Raw genomic sequence first — 17,825 nt, forward strand, 5'->3', positions numbered from 1 at the left:
CAAAAATGTAACCTTTGATAAACTGGCAGCCGCTGGAAAAACATGATACACGGTCATGTCAGAATTAGGCCAGATAAGACGAGGGTTAGCTCAGGTCTTACCTGAATCATGTCAAGAGATAGTTGATGAAGTTCGTACACTCAAATGTCAAGTTGAAAATTCCCCCCTTTACGCGTCAGGAGAGTGGCATAATTCACCCCCACGTGATGAACAACAGCAGGTACATTACCATACACCACTTGATAACGCTCAAACCCGCAGTTCTATAGAAACACGATTCAGTCAGAGTACCGGCCCATCAACTTTTGTCAGTTTGATGCAGGAGGAAAGCGTGATCAAGCACGTGTTTTTCCGACTTTTTACCCTCAGAAAAGAGAAATTCATCCTGTAAGTATTCCTCCGAATTTTCAGGACTTTTTCCGACCGCCAGCGAATTCAGTTAGTTACTGGATTTATCGTAGGGGCCGCTGCCTTATGGGGAACCTAAAGTGGTCGACTCTTGTAAAAGTTACAAGGACTTCGAACAGATGTTTCTAGCTAAATTCTGGAGTTCTGGTGTGCAGCAGTGCCTGAGAAAAGAGGTTTACAACGCCGAAGTGTTTAACAGCCAGCACGGTAGCCTGAGGAGATATTTTGAGAAATATTTACGGAAATGAATTTCTGGGATTCGCCAATCACCGCCAAAGATGTTTTAGCATCCTAAAAACAAAGCTACCGATTGCCATCAGAGAAAAGTTAGTAAACGTCTCTGAGGAAGATACGGCACCTTCCTATCAGTGTTGGACTCCTTAGATCTGATTTACGAGGACGCTAGAGTTAATGTTGGCAAGGCCCACTTCAATGCAGGCAACCAGCACAATATAGAGTACGCAGGAACAATGGTAACCGAACGAAAGCGCGCCACAGCGGCAGCCAGTATCAGTCCCACAACCGTTTCAATAATAAACACAGCACGTACTCCAACAGTAAATACAAAACTAAGTACAGTAACAGGCAGAGATTCAATCCAATATATAATTTGTCACCACAGCAGTACAGAAACGCACATTGTAACACACAGTCCCAGCAATATGGAAACACGCAACCGTCCAACGGCAGTTATCAAAACAATCAGTCTTACAATTCAAATCGCCAGGGGAAAGGAAATAAATGGCATAATCGAGATGGAGGCCAATATACATCTTTCAATAACGGCTACAATCCACACAAGCCATAGCCAAACAATTTTCAGCCACAGAATGTACACTTCACGCAACAAGCGAATGGAACTTTGGGAAGTCTGAAGCCTAAACGCCAGCATAACATGCTGCATAAATTTATTAAGCGCAAGCGAATACACCAGAAGAATAAGACCCATTTACACCCGAGTTCGTGCCACAAAACCAACACCAATCTGAGATGGAAGAAACGTGAACCAGCAGGAAAGTAAACGCCGAGCGAAATATTAAATGGAGCACCTTTGAGCCTCCTAGAGGAGGTTTGAATGGCTGCGCCATGTCCATTAGTCCACACAAAATTAATGCAATAACATATGACAAAGAATCAAACTTACGGGATGATCTATTAGCACACACTGAGACGAAAACAATGATGACGCTTGGGACGAACAAGTTCAAGCTTCCATCAGAGTATCAATTGCCAGCATACCGGTAACAGCCATCGTAGATGCAGGAGCTAATATAAATGTCTTATCTTTGTTTATTTCAGCAAATATCTTCTGTATGCAAGTTTTATCACTTCCAAATCAAGATTGCACCGTTTCGGGAGCAACTGGTCCACTAACACAACGCGTAAATCTTCAAACTCAGCTTCAAATCCAGATAGAGTCTACTACAATAACATGCATTTTCCTCAATGTTAAAAACCTATCAGTGCCATGTCTCCTTGATATGGAATTCTTGAGACACACGAGAGCTAAAACTGACATCGAGTGTATAATTTGTACTCTAGCAGTAAGTCAGCAACAGGTAACAGTAAATTTGTTAAGAAGTAAAGTGAAGGCAAAGTTCAGCGCGCATCAAATAACAGTACGACAATGGACTAAAAGAAAACGGTACGGTCAGACAAGAGACATGACAGAGTTTGAAAGTGTTAATGACGATGACTACAAAGACCTAATTCCCGATCAGAATGAATTAAACATCAAAGCTAGTGAATCCACTGAATTGTCCAAACAACAGAAGAATGAACTTTACAGTTTGTTAATAGATTATGTTCAAATATCTTCTAAGAAACCTGGACTAATAAAAGGCTTTGAATATCTAATGGAGGTGCTGCCCCATTCAACCTTCTGTAAAACAAGCTATTCAGTCCCATATGCAAGATGCGAAGTTGTCAAGTGCGAGATTAGGAAAATGTTACGCTGGAATGTGTTAGAATTATCTAATTTACCTTCTTCGAGTCCTCCATTGTCTCTGCTAAAATCAGATGGTAGCGTAAGGCTAGTCTTGGATGCAAGATTAATAAATAAAGTTACAGTACCCATACGAACGAGACCTGAGGCTCTTGGAGAGCATCTGCAGAAGTTTCACGGAGCTAGGTATTTGAGCACCCTTGATCTGAAAAGCAGTTTCTGGGAAGTAAGACTTGCACAGGAAACTAGGATGTAGATTGCGTTTATATTTTCAGACAGATCTTACAATTTCAATGTCATGCCGTTTGGACTAAATATGAGCTCCGAAATTTTTATTTCAGCTCTTGACTATGTACTAGGTCTTGAACTTTTAGATAAGGTAACAGTGTATGTAGCATCGAAAACTCGGGAAGATCATGTGGCCATTTTGCAAAAGGTATTTCAACGATTCATAGAGTATGGTGTTACAGCAAATGTCAATAAATCCAAGTTCGGGAAAAGCGAAATTAAATTTTTAGGACACATCATCACCCCTGAAGGAACTAAACCGGACCCGTAAAAATTGTCTGCAATAAAGAACTTTCCAAGCCCTGTTACAAAAAGGCAACTGAAAGAATTTGTCAGTCTCACGTCGTTCTTTAGACTTTTTGTTTCCAATCATGTGTTGAACAATCCCGCTCTTCATAACCTTTTGGAAAAGAACTCACATTGGAATTGTATGCCGGAATGCCAGGACGGATTCCAGAAAATTAAAGACAGTCTGATTAACAGTAACATCCTCCATCATCCTCAGATGGATAAGGAATTTTGCATTACATCTGACGCTTCCTTTGTGGGTATCGGTGCTTGTCTCTTTCAGATTCAATTAGTAGATGGGCACGACCAAATCGTCGAGTATTATCTGAATGTGAAAAGTCTTATTCAGTTACCGAGTTGGAGGCACTCGCCGTTGTATGGGTTTTTAGATGATTCAACTATTATATCTATGGAAGAAAAATTAAAGTATATTCAGACCATCAAGCCTAATCATTTCTCCTCACTTGAAAGTCGCAACATCCCCGTCTGTCTCGATGGTGCTTATTCCTACAGGAATACGATTTTGACATAGTATATGCAAAAGGTAAAGACAATATTATAGCAGACGCACTTTCTCCTTCACCTGAGGCCTTACCAGAAACCAGTGAACTGGTGGACCAAATGTCTAATTATAAAAATTTGTTTATGAAAGATCCAATTCACAGAAAGTTTTTTCTTCAATTAAGCAGGCCAGTTCAGAGTCTTCAAAATACAGATCCAAAATGAAGGAAGGTTAAACAAATTCTTCACGAAAATCCAGCCCACAAATTGTCAAAGTTTTATAAAGTTCATAATCAAGTGCTATTTCATAAGACGTCGGAGTCATCTGAAAGATGGTGTGTGTGCATCCCTCGAAATTTCACTGAACATCTTCTGTGGTACAACCACATTTCATGGGGCCACTACGGACCAGAGAAATGCAAAAGAAAAATCTTGACTTACTGCTATGTTCCGAGTTTACATCAGACAATCCATCAATTATTGAAGAATTGTGTAATCTGTCAAAAGGCAAAATCCTTAAATATTTCCAGTTCAATCCCATTAAATCCAATAATTGCTGAAAGGCCAAACCAGCTTCCTAGTATCGATTTGGCAGGTCCACTACCCACCGGTAGGGGAGGCGCTAAATACTTACTAGCAATTCTGGCCAATTTTTCTAAGCGCATAAGACCATATGCAGCGAAATTTTTCTGTGCAAATCCAATAATTCGCCGCATTGAAAATGATTATTTCCCACTATTCGGTGTTCCCGAGTCAATCCGATAATGCTTCAAATTTCACATCACATCAGTGGCGTGCATTCCTTGCTCGCCGTGGGATCAAACAAACTTTGATACCCCGATTCCGGCCCCAATCGAATCCGACAGTAGGAGCTTCTATGAAGTTTGGAAGGAAGGAGACAAGGTACTGGCAGAATTGAAACTGTGAGGATGGGTCGTGAGTCGTGCTTGGGTAGCTCAGTGGTAGAGCACTGGCCCGCGAAAGGCAAAGGTCCCGAGTTCGAGTCTCGGTCCACCACACATTTTTTTTTTTTTTATCTGTCAGGAAGTTTCAATATTCAAAGAATTTAACAGGTTTATAAGGACGTACATTTCGAATAGGCAATCTAAGTGGATAGACTTCGTAACACCTTTCGAACAGATTGTAAACCACCTTCCACATCTATCGACCGGATTCACGCCTTATGAGTTAATGTCAAAATCAAAATAAAGGAATGAGTGGACAGACCCTCTTCAAAAGTTACAAGACAACGAATCGGACATAGACGCAAAAATCAGGCAACGTATGCTAACCTCCGAAAAAAGGCATTTGATAAGAAAGTAAACAGAGTTATGGATTTCCGAGAAGGAGAAAAGGCTTTAGTCAGGATACATTTTAAACCATCCCTGTTATTAAAGAAGAATTGTAATTGGCAACACGTTTATGAAGGTCCTTTGGTGATAATGAGGAAACTACTCATAGCATTGCTCTATCTACATAAATGATGTTTTGGATAGGTTGGATAGCAATGTGCGGCTGTTTGCTGATGATGCTGTGGTGTACGGGAAGGTGCGTCGTTGAGTGACTGTAGGAGGATACAAGATGACTTGGACAGGATTTGTGATTGGTGTAAAGAATGGCAGCTAACTCTAAATATAGATAAATGTAAATTAATGCAGACGAATAGGAAAAAGAATCCTGTAATGTTTGAATACTCCATTAGTAGTGTAGCGCTTGACACAGTCACGTCGATTAAATATTTGGGCGTAACACTGCAGAGCGATATGAAGTGGGACAAGCATGTAATGGCAGTTGTGCGGAAGGCGGGTAGTCGTCTTCGGTTCATTGGTAAAATTTTGGGAAGATGTGGTTCATCTGAAAAGGAGACCGCTTATAAAACACTAATACGACCTATTCTTGAGTACTGCTCGAGCGTTTGGGATCCCTATCAGGTTGGATTGAGGGAGGACATAGAAACAACTCAGAGGCGGGCTGCTAGATTTGTTACTGGTAGGTTTGATCATCATGCGAGTGTTACGGAAATGCTTCAGGAACTCGGGTGGGAGTTTCTGCAGGAAAGGAGGCGTTCTTTTCGTGAATGGCTACTGAGGAAATTTAGAGAACCAGCATTTGAGGCTGACTGCAGTACAATTTTACTGCCGCCAACTTACATTTCGCGGAAAGACCACAAAGATAAGATAAGAGAGATTAGGGCTCGTACAGAGGCATATGGGCAGTCATTTTTCCCTCGTTCTGTTTGGGAGTGGAACAGGGAGAGAAGATGCTAGTTGTGGTACAAGGTACCCTCCACCACGCACCGTATGGTGGATTGCGGAGTATGTATGTAGATGTAGATGTAGATAACTATTTGTTATCTGTCGCTGTCATGAATAAAATCAAAGGATTTTTCCACCATCATGATTTAAGAAAATTTTATAATGCCAGGAATTAAGTTAATTTGCAGGCCGGAGTGGCCGAGCGGTTCTAGGCGCTTCAGTCTGGAACCGCGTGACCGCTACGGTCGCAAGTTCGAATCCTGCCTCGGGCATGAATGTGTGTGATGTCCTTAGGTTAGTTAGGTTTAAGTAGTTCTAAGTTTTAGGGGACTGATGACCTCAGAAGTTAAGTCCCATAGTATTCAGAGCTATTTGAACCATTTGAACCAATTAAGTTAATTTAAGCTGATAGAAAATTCTAAGGTATCGGAGATCAGGATTAACCAATGAGTGACAAGAACTCAACTGAGCCGACAACGGATGTTAACGGGTGCTAAAAGGAAACTGTATGTATTAAAATAACGTGTCTCGAAAATATAATATAGAATAGGCTGTTGACAAGTATTTATTTTAATAAACTTTATGCAAGCATGAAAACGTGTCCCAGACGCGATTTACAGTTTTTGTTATAAGTTAGTATGTCAGGAAAATGGTGTACTCGAGAGGTATTAGCCCCGAGATATTAAAATGAGGTAGGAGGGAGGAACGAACAATGCACTTCTCTCGCCAAATAGTAAAATGAAAATGGTGATTATATGCTCTTAGTATTAGTAAGTGAAATTTAATGGGTGACAAATCAGTGACCCGTTCTAAATGAAAATACTTAACGTCCAGACAAAGAAGGGGAGTAGTATGAAAAGATTCGATTCCATAAGGTTATTCCCTAATTTAAAAAATGAAGTTAATAAGGCACCACCCGTTACCCAATGCAGTCGCTAGATTTAACTTGCAAGTTCCAGCACACTGCTGTGCCAGCGAGAGAATAATATCTCTTTTGAAGTAAACCGATACGTAGGATTAAGTATGAACACATAGATAATGCAGCACAATCATTTTAAAAAACCTGACGCTAACCAACAGTAAAAGAGTGATGGAATAAAAATGAAACTACTTATAAAATACAGCCGGCCGGTCTGACCGAGCGGTTCTAAGCTCGTCAGTCTGGAACCGCGCGACCGCTATGTCGCAGGTTCGAATTCTGCCTCGGGCATGGATGTGTGTGCTGTCCTTAGGTTAGTTAGGTTTAAGTAGTTCTAAGTTCTAGGCGACTGATGACCTCAGCTGTTAAGTCCCATAGTGCTCAGAGCCATTTGAACCATTTATAAAATACAAAATAAGATGAGTCCAACTATAAACAATCCGAGTAAAAGAATGTGTGTGTTACTTGGTTTATTATGGCAACTTCACGGTACAATATAGCATCAGCGATAACCGCAAACTCGCAAGCTAGCAGCAAATAGAATAAGCATCTCGCCCAAGCTTCACAGATCTGCAGCAGCAGCACACAACAACGCACTAGTGAGAGGCTTATATAAATATACAAATGACAATTAATACCCAAATGCGTAAGGTATAAACTTGACTTAGTCTAAGAAATGAACAAGAAGCAGTAAGCAAGCTGCAGCAAGGTGCATATTAAATATACATTCTTGAGGTGATAAATTTATTTTAAGTGTTCACTGCAATATTGTTTTCTCTGTGATTATGTGAATAATGAATCACTTTCCTAAGTGCAAATCATTTGTGACCCTTGATTCTATCCACTCCCAGGGATCAAGTCGTAAAAATGCTCGTGATCTTGGCAAGTGAGACACTACTTATGAAAATGAGTGGGTTCGCGACGCGTAAATTGCTTTTGCATTGTGTAATGTAAATTGCTACGTTTGAGGAGTAATTTAAGTTTCGTCGACTATTCTTTTTCGACTGTTTGTACGAGTATTTCTACACGAAACCAACAGCCAGATCTATTGCTTCCAAGTCTGTCCTCGATTTTCTTGTAATACAAGTACACACGAAAGAAATTTTAAAATAAACGAGGCACTACTCACAAGTCACTAAATAAGATGAGCATTAAAAACGTATTGGATCTTCAAAATGAATAAATAAGCATGTTACTGTGAAAGAAATGAATTTGTAAAGGAGATTGGAATGAATTTAGTCAAAGAAAAAGGACTTTCGAAAGCTTACATGTGGCCATAGGCGCAAATGGTAAAAAGACGAACTAAGAAACAATTGTTCTGATTCAAAGTGATCAGTTAAATTAATCCTACATTTTAAGTGAACGGTTCTAAATATTAGTACGTAAATCAACTTGTAAACACAGTGTAATGTTACGAAGTGAAAATTTCTCCGAATACAACGTTCACGCAGACGCTCACCACAGTGCAAGTGAAATTGTAAATGATAATGAAATCAAGACCCTAAGCTGTCGACAGGCGTTGATATACATCAACGGGGACAGTTGAAAACGTGTGCCCCGACTGGGACTCGTAACCGGTATCTCCTGCCTACGTGGCAGATGTTCTATCCATCTGAGCCACCGAGGGCACAGAGGATAGTGCGCCTGCAGGGATTTATCCCTTGCACGCTCCCCTTGAGACTCACATTCCCAACTTAATGTCTACACACTACATTCGTAGTGCCCCTGCCCATTACACTCATTACTCGCGGCAGACAATCTTACCCAGTCCCGTAAGAGCTCGGGCAATGCGTGTGCATCCAGCACAGAAGAAGAAGGTCAATGGCCATCTTCATATAGTTTAGGCTAACCGGCCATTGACCTTCTTCTTCTGTGCTGGATGCACACGCATTGCCCGAACTCTTACGGGACTGGGTAAGATTATCTGCCGCGAGTAATGAGTGCAATGGGCAGGGGCACTACGAATGTAGTAAGTGAACATTAAGTTGGGAATATGGGTCTCACAGGTAGCGTGCAAGGGACAAATCCCTGCAGTCGCACTATCCTCTGTGCCCTCGGTGTCTCAGATGGATAGAGCATCTGATTTGTATGTATCAGATCCCGGATTCGAGTCCCGGTCGGGGATACATTTTAAACTGTCCTCGTTGATGTATATCAAAGCCTGTCGAAGGTTAGGGTCTTGATTTCATTATCATTTCGTTCTAAGAGAGCTGCATGGTCACCAATGGTATCTGTTTTTTTGGACATGTCCGAGAGAACAGATACCATCTTCATGAAACTGTAAAGTTTGACGATTTTCAATGGCAGTATTCTACTGCACAATATGTGTGAAAAAGTTCATCGATGTGTGTGACGAATCATAACCCGTGGCGTTCCACGCACGCAGTTGCAGCGATAGCTATCACTTGCCTGTGAACCCGTAACTGGATAGTGGACAGGAAGTGACGTGAGGCAGCTTCAGTGGAAGGAGATCCCTCTAGAAATTTAAAAAAGCACAAAGCCACGATCCGACGGGCAAAAGCGACGCACGGCACATCAAACGCGATATCAACGCACCCCAAGTAAGCTCCGGTAACGTGCGTGCGCAGACTGAATTATAAGGCCGTTCGCCACACTGGAAGCCGAAAACCACCGTGTGACGAAATAATCCAAGCGTTCAACCGCCAACAGCCGTTGCTGTGCGCTACACCCTGTAGCAAAAACATTGTCACCCAGTACTGAAAACATTTTTTGTACACACCATGAACATCCTGAGAGACTCTAAGATAGAGAAATTAGTGTAATTATTCCAGTGACTGATTATTCACAGAAATAAGTGACAAGGTCTCCACAGAATACAGTTGAAGTGCAAACTTTAACTAACGATCACGATTCAAATAAAAATAAGCACACGATAAAATGTCAAAGGATTCGATCCTTTCTATATCCCTACCCACATGTATATAAAATTAGTTTTGTAAGCTATTCTAATACAAGTTATTTATCCGTTTGATATGTGGAAGAATTCGGAGAGCCACTCTCGAGCCTTGAAAGTGAAAGATACGGATTACCTTGTCGAAGCCATCAGCTGTGGCTGTTCTACAATCCAAGTCTATGATAAACAGTGTATATGCGGCGGAACTAAATGCATAATCAAATGCGACCGAGCTAATGAAGCTTGGCAAAACGACAAAGCAATAAAATGATAAGAGGATGAAAATATAATGACTACGGTACCATTAAAAAAGTTATGTACCAGTTGGGATTGTAAAGTTACTTTTTCAGTGACGCAAGGTTATGATTTTTTGTTGTTGTTGTTGTAACATTTGTTAATATACATACCTACAGCTTTAATTTTAAGAACCATCAAGAAAGACTGAAACCATGCGGACTGAACAACTTCACACTGATCAACAGTCACTAATTGCAAATTATAACGTCAGTTCTTTTATTGTAGAATGAACATGAAATGAAAGCTCTTTTTAATAATCTGCATGTTAAACCCGAAAATTACAAATGTTCCAATAGGCATGAGGATTTCTTCCCTCCTCATCGGAGGCAGTGTAATATTGGTAATTTTCGCCTCACAAACTTCAGTATACGCTCAATAGTAAACGCCAGATAGCCTGAAGTTATCAAACAATTGTAATGTAAAAGAAATGAACCGCCGCATAGCAGCGACCGAATCTATTATTCTTTATCATTGCCGCTCCGTCGGCCGATGTGGCCGAGCGGCTCTAAGCGTTTCAGTCCTGAACCGCACTGCTGCTACGGTCACAGTTTCGAACCCTGCCTCGGGCATGGATGTGTGTGATGTCTTGAGGTTAGTTAACTTTAAGTAGTTCTAAGTCTAGGGGACTGATGACCTCAGATGTTAAGTGCTTAGGGCCATTCGAACCATTTTTTGCCGCTCTTCTGCGGCGACTGTAAATCTCTATGTACACATATCGATTAATGATATAAAAAGAGTTCTGTTGTTTCAAGACAAATGACGCCTTGAGCGCTTCAACCTTTTACTATTTCTATTCCATGAAAAGCGGATGCGGACTTGCTGCGTTCCGCAATCTGTGTTTTATAATTTGTGGAAAACATTCTGTAAATGTGCTAATTGTGTCTCAATCAGAGAACATATATGTTTATGTAATTAATTACGAACAAGCACCATCAAGAGGACATTAACCTGAAGTATTGCCTGTTATGTGCTAAGCTTTTGTTAATACGGACCAGCTATTGTAACTGTAATCTAAAAACGTACGTAGCATTGAAAAAGCGTGTGTTGTATATGAACTGTGCTTATTTAGACAAATTATCCTTAAGTATCTCCATCTCCTCATTACTTGAATGCTAATCATTTTGTATCAGTTTATCTCCAGAGCTTACGATCACGCTGATGGACCGAACGCAGCATTGAGGCAAGAGAAACATTATTGTTTTCCTATCATTTCTGAATCAATCCTTTTTAATTGTGTAGTGCTGTTTTTCTTTTAAAGGCAGTAAATCTTTTGGTCCCTTAGTGTCGATCAGGGTATGACTGCATCGCGGTCATGTAAACGCGCCGAAATGATTATGTTTCTTCCTATCAATCTTAAATAAAGTAATCTGCTGCTCTATGTCCAAAGAGTGTCAAATATTTAAAAATATATATCAGCTGAAATAATCATTACAGTGACTAGTTACGATAAGACAATGCAATCAATATCTGATTCTGTTGCCAAGTTAGACACAAAATTTCACTATATCTTCAACACTATATTTTTTTATAACACTACACTTGGCAAGTTAACTGGGAGTAGAACAATGGTATTAGTCTGATGTATTTAGGTGGAATGCCGAGTTCTTCTAACGTTTACCATAGCATGGAGTGATAAATGCTGTCATACGCTTGTCTAAAATCAATGAAGATGTTATGTAGTTACCGATCTATCTCGTAAAATTTTTCTGGTATTTGCCTCAAGGTAAATGTGTGATCAAGAGTCTACTGTCTAGAGATGAAGCCACATTGACAAGGGCTTCCAGCTTCATCATCCAATGGTTTCTAGCGGATTAGGTGCAGCATTGGTTGGTTTGTGGGGTTGACGGGAACAGACTACAAAGGCCATCGCTCCTTTTAGGAGCAGTATTACAAATACTTTGTACCCAATCTCATGTAGTGAAATCCCACAGTGGTTGGATCTCCCTTCTTGAAGATGGGACATATAAATGCACCCTACCATTCTTCAGATTTTTTTTTGTCCACATGGTAGATATTAACCGTTTCAACGCCTCCATCAATGGTTACATCCCCCAGGCATAGCATTCAGCTGTGCTACCACTACCACCTGGAGCTTTGTTGTTCATGAGGGCCTTTACGGCAACACGTTTTTCTTCCCGCGATGGTTCACAGATTTCCTATCACTCCGTTTCGGAGATGCCAGCACTGTTGGTCTGTCAAGGTTCAATAAACTCTCAAGATGTTTTCTTAAACAGGTTTGCCTGCTCTAGTGGTGGTACCACTTCACCAGCCTCACTTGTCAAAACCAATGTACGTTGCCAGTAGACACCTCTGGCCAATCTTGAGAACTAGGAAAAAAGCGTGATGACTTTTACCTCTTCGACTGCTATCCACAGATTTTTTGGAGTTCCTTTTTCTTCCTCCTTAAGAGTTGATCTTTGTTTCACCTCGCCTCACAATAAGCTATTCTTGTATCATCTGAAGGTCGCTCTAACCATTTCGGCCTCCTCACTGATCTGGCCTCTACGGATTTCCGACATTCTTCATCAAACCAAGTTTTGTTTTTGCGTTTTGGAAGGCAAACAAGCTCTCTATATGCGCTCAGTAGCACTGCATTCCGTAGTGCGAGCCATGCGCCTTCCTCATTTTTAGGATCTTCCGTTGTTTTGATGTTCCATAAGGTTTTTTTTTTTTTGTAGTGCTGTCCCACTGCTACATCTTTCAATTTCTTTTTTTTTTCCATATCGGGCCATCCTTTCCGCATTATTTCGCCGTTTGGTGGACAGTTTCAGACGTAGTTTAGCTACAAGCAAAAAGTGGTCAGAGTTCACATTTGCCTCGCAGAAGGTTCGTACATGTTCGACACTTCCATGTTGCCCTCGGTTAACTTGAACATGATCGATTTGGTTCTTTGTACTTCCATCTGGAAACAGCCAGGTAACTTTATATACTTCTTTACGTGGGGAGTACGTGCTCTTGATGGTGATTCTCATTGTTTCAGTGAAGTAAATTATCCTGAAACTGTTCTCATTGCTTGTTTCATGGCCACAAGCAGGGCCAATTGTTGGGCGATACTCCTTTTCCCTTCCCACTTTGGATTGAAATCTCCTATTACCAGTTGGATTGAATGCCTAGGTAGTCCATCTACTACATTTTCTAGTTAGAGATAGAAATTGTTCTTTGTTTCTTCGTTCTCTGATGGGGCATGACAGCTGATTAAGCAGATCTTATATGCTTTAGCATTTAATATTATCCAGCAGATGCGGTCATTTACTGGAGACCATTTACTGACAGCCAATATCATTTTATTATGGACAGCAAATCTAATTCCCGAAGTCCAGGCTTGACTTAGCTCATTGCTGTTGAAGACTGTGTGCGTATCTCCAGTCTGCCATGAGGCAGTCTTGTTTCTTGAATTTCTGTCACTAGGCATTGATATTTACCAAGTGTTTCTTCCCGTGTGTTTCGTCAAGTTGTTACATTCTCCCAGTCATGGCTGTCTTTACATTCCATGTCCCAATTCTAAATCCAGAGAATCCATTCACGTATCCAGTTTTGTCAACGTTTTGATCCGTCCAGTTGTTCCTTTCGTCTTTTTCTTTAACCAGGTTCTTTTTAACGAAAATGGGAGGTCGGCCAATCTTCTGACCCTCCTCCTGTCTCATCCAGGCTTGGGATTGGGAATGGCAGTATTAGGATCTGTATTATTAGACAGAGTCACTCTATTTGTTGCCGACCTATTAATAGCAAATCTTACTTGTGTAGGAGATATAGAAGAACTACAAAAAGCTTTACAAAAGTTTAAAGATGATGCAGTCACAGTAGGTTCACAGAAGTGCAAGTCTGATAACAATAATATAACATGCCTTGGACACATCATCACACCACAAGGAATTGAACCTGACAACAATAAATTAATTACTGTAAAACGTTTTCCATGGAACTAGATAACAGCCTCTTCTTGGAGTAGTACCTTTTCATCATATCTTATTCCAAACCAGTTTATGAATTGTGAAGATCTGTTACAGCTGCTAAAAACCGTGGACATTGTACCATGGAATACAGGTAAGCTGTCAAATACTCAAGAGAGCTCTTTCCTTCACGAGTTGATACATGATTGCAGATTAAAACAGTGATCCTGGAGTTGTATAACGAATTTCTTTTCTTCTGCCAATGGCAACAAAACAGATGGACCTTAGACTGGTTTCTGTCAGCAATAACCGTCTTCAGATTTGTTTTATAGCAGTCCTAAAATAATAAAGTCATAGTGGCATCGTCACTGGTGCTAGAGACAGTATGACTCTGCCAGAACTGTGATCTAGTTTACATAATATTTCAAATATACCTAATGATGCTATGCTGATTTTGTATGTATTCTGTAATGAAGCCACTATGGCATTATTATTTTAGCACACGCTATATACCAGGTTTGAATTGCTGACTGAAACCAGCAGTCTAAGGATCAAATGTTGAGTAAACATTAGCACAAATACAACAAATTCATTTCAAGCTCTTTGCAGTGCAAACTTATTATACCATAAAGCCATTAACCAGGATTTATTCCTATCAACAGATGCACCAGATGTTGGGGGAATGTATGTTTCAAATAATCCAATCAATCATAAAAGAATCATTTGTACAAATGGATTTGCAAGCATGATTCACAGCAGTTGTGAGAGATCTTATTCCACCACTGAGTAAGAAGCTTTAGCAATAGTATATGTGTGGGGTTTCTGGACCATAGAGCATATTTTTAAGATTCCATGATATAAAACCAAGAGTTTAATTTGATTGAAACCCTCTATACTAATTTATCTATACCTACCAATCGAATTTTCATTTATTTAAAAAAATTTAAAAAAGTTTAATGAATTTCTTTCTTTATATATAAGTTCTCCCAGATCATGGTTATTTATGCATATGAAAATTATGTCCATTTTACATAAAGGCATTAAAATTTAACAATTTTTTATTTATAAATAAGTTCTACCAAATGTCGTCTACTTATTACCCCCAAGAGATATTTTCATTTATTTTAAAAATAAAAATCAGATAATTTTTTATAAAAAAGTTCTCCCAGCTCATGTTTATCCCCATGAATAACTCAAAGTTTCAATTAAAAGCTCTCCCAGATCATTGTTATTTATGCACATGAAAAATATGTCCATTTTATGTAAAGGAATTAAAATTTAACAATTTTTTATTTATAAATAAGTTCTACCAAATGTCATCTACTTATTACCCCCAAGAGATATTTTCATTTATTTTAAAAATAAAAATCAGATAATTTTTTTATAAAAAAGTTCTCCCAGATCATGTTCATTCCCATGAATAACTCAAAGTTTCAATTAAAAGCTCAAGGTACATTTAAACTGCAAACATTTTAATTTTTTTGAAATCTGATTTTGTTACATTCATAAAAAAGGAAAAAAAGTAGTTCAAAGCTGAGCTATTTCAAATTTTGAAACACTATTGTGAAGAAAAACATGGAAAACACTACTCTAATTTAGAAAATAACTGTAAAGAAAAACGGTTCTCAAATGTAACTAGGCCAGATCTCTTGGAATTTATTGATTATTTTAATATAAATTAAACAAAGAAGAGAGAACTAAGACATGAAAGAGCTTGGGGCAGTTTGTAAAACAAGAAATTTTTAAAGATATTCTAGACTAAATAAAGAAAAATAATTTGATCTTATTTTAATTTCTGTTGACAATATTAACACTAATGATGACAATCTGGATGAAATGTCTGTGAAATAACATAAGGAAATATGTTAAATGAGAAATTCAAAAAATTATTGTAAACTTAATAAATATTAATCACTCTTATCAAAATATCTGAGGACAATATTAATAATAAAGATAAAGATTGGATAAAATGTGTATAAAAGAACTTCCAACAACTGATGAAATCCAAAAATTAAAATATTATTCTAAAATTTATAAATAATTAATCGCTCTTAGCAAAAGACCTGATGTTAATATTAGTAATATTGATAATGACAACTATTTTCAAAAGCGTTAGTAGATATATACCAAGAAATTAAAAAAAAACTATTATATAATTTAAATTGTTACAATTTTCTGTATGATGATGAATTTATTAAAATGCATAAACAAATTAAAAGCTTCTGCGTTTCAGTCAGGAGTAATAACTTATAAAATTAATAATCCTGGTAATATTGTTAAGCTACAAAAATTTTAATTAAATTAAAGAAGAAGTAATCAATAATTAAAACAATAATTTCATACATAGAAGAGTGATTAACGTTAACATGAAATTTTATTGAAAATCAAGACGAAATGCAAGAATTTAATTTTAAAACCAGGTTTAGTTGAGAACAAATTATTTAAAAGATCAATTGATCATTATTGTCTGAAATGGAACAAGTACAAAATAAAAACCTGATTGATCTTATCAAAAGAGCTGATGTTAATATTAGTAATATTGATAAGGACAACTATTTTCAAAAGCGTTAGTAGATATATACCAAGAAATTAAAGAAAAACTATTATATAATTTAAATGGTTAAATGTTCACAAGGAATTAAGTGTTAATAGACATAAGCCTGCGTCTGGTTCTTCTCATAGTGAGTTAACTAGTAAAATTAAAGCTCAAAAAGCTGTAATTAAAATCCAACATAGACATAAAAATTGCTTTCTTTATTCAGTATAATCAACTTTATATCCAGTAAACAATAATGTCGAATTTTTCGAAAAGAAACAATTAACTTTCCTCTTCAGCTAACAGTATTCCAAAAATTCAAATGAAGTCAAATAATTCCATTAATATTTACCATTATGATGAAAAATACATTGTACATCCTCTTTACCATACAAAAAACAAACAATAAAGACATGTATCTCTTCCTTTATGAGGTTTGTCCGGAAAATACGTATAAAAGTTGAATAATAACTTTTTTTTAAAATGATTAGGTATTACAATATGGTCTCCTTCAAAGTACTCGCCCTGAGATGCAATACACTTCTGCTAACGCCGTTTCCCTGTTGATAACATTGCTCAAAGTCTTCAGTTGTGATGTTGTTCAGTTTCTGTGTCGTTTCCGCCTTGATGGCTTCCACCTCTCCAAAGTGCTGCCCCCGAAGCACCAGTTTGCATTTCGGGAACATGAAGAAGTCAGACGAGGCCAAATCGGGTGAATAAGATGTGTGGTCAGTCACGGTGATAGAGCTTCAGGACACAAACTCGCGCACAACGAGCGATGCGTGAGCAGGCGCATTGTCGTGATGAAGGATCCACCTGCCCCCTTTTGCCAACTCCGGTCGAACTCGGGCCACACGAGCTCTGAGAGGTGTCAGAGCTTCAACGTAAAAATTTCCGTTCAGTCTCTGGCCATGAGGGACAAATTCCTTGTGAACAATGGCCCTAGAATCAAAGAAAACAATCAACATTTTCTTCACATTGGACCTTGATTTTCGCTACTTTTTTGTTCTCGGTCTGTTAGTTTCCATTGCTTGCTTTGAGATTTGAGCTCCACATCGAATTCGTAAAACCAGGACTTGTCTCCATTGACGACTCGGTTAAGAAAGTCCCCTCAGTCCTCTGCTTCCAACCAATCCTCACAGCACTCAACCCTCTTTGCTTTTTGTTCTGGCGTCAAGAGCTTCGGTACGATTTTCGCACACAATTTCTTCATTTCAAGTTTTTGTGTCAGGATTCCGCGAACGATTGTTTTGGGGATTGACAGCTTGTGACAATCATTCTGACTGTCAATTTTTGGTCTTTAAGAACACAAGCCCGAATTCGTACAACATTTGCATCAGAACTCGATGTCAATGGGCGTCCTGGGCAAGAGTCATCGTTCATTTCTTCTCGGCCATCCCGGAACCTTTTTAACCACTTGTTCACGGTTGGTTCCTTCAGAGAATTGTCTCCATAAACCTGTTTCAAACACTCAAAAATCTCACAGCCATTCTTGCCTAGCTTTGCATGAAACTTGGTGTTGACACGCTGTTCCTCAATCAGAGAGAGCTCCATGCGGACGGCAGGTGAAAAAAGGTAACTGTT

The sequence above is a fragment of the Schistocerca piceifrons genome, chromosome 1 (assembly GCF_021461385.2).
Source record: "Schistocerca piceifrons isolate TAMUIC-IGC-003096 chromosome 1, iqSchPice1.1, whole genome shotgun sequence".
Classification (NCBI taxonomy): domain Eukaryota; kingdom Metazoa; phylum Arthropoda; class Insecta; order Orthoptera; family Acrididae; genus Schistocerca; species Schistocerca piceifrons.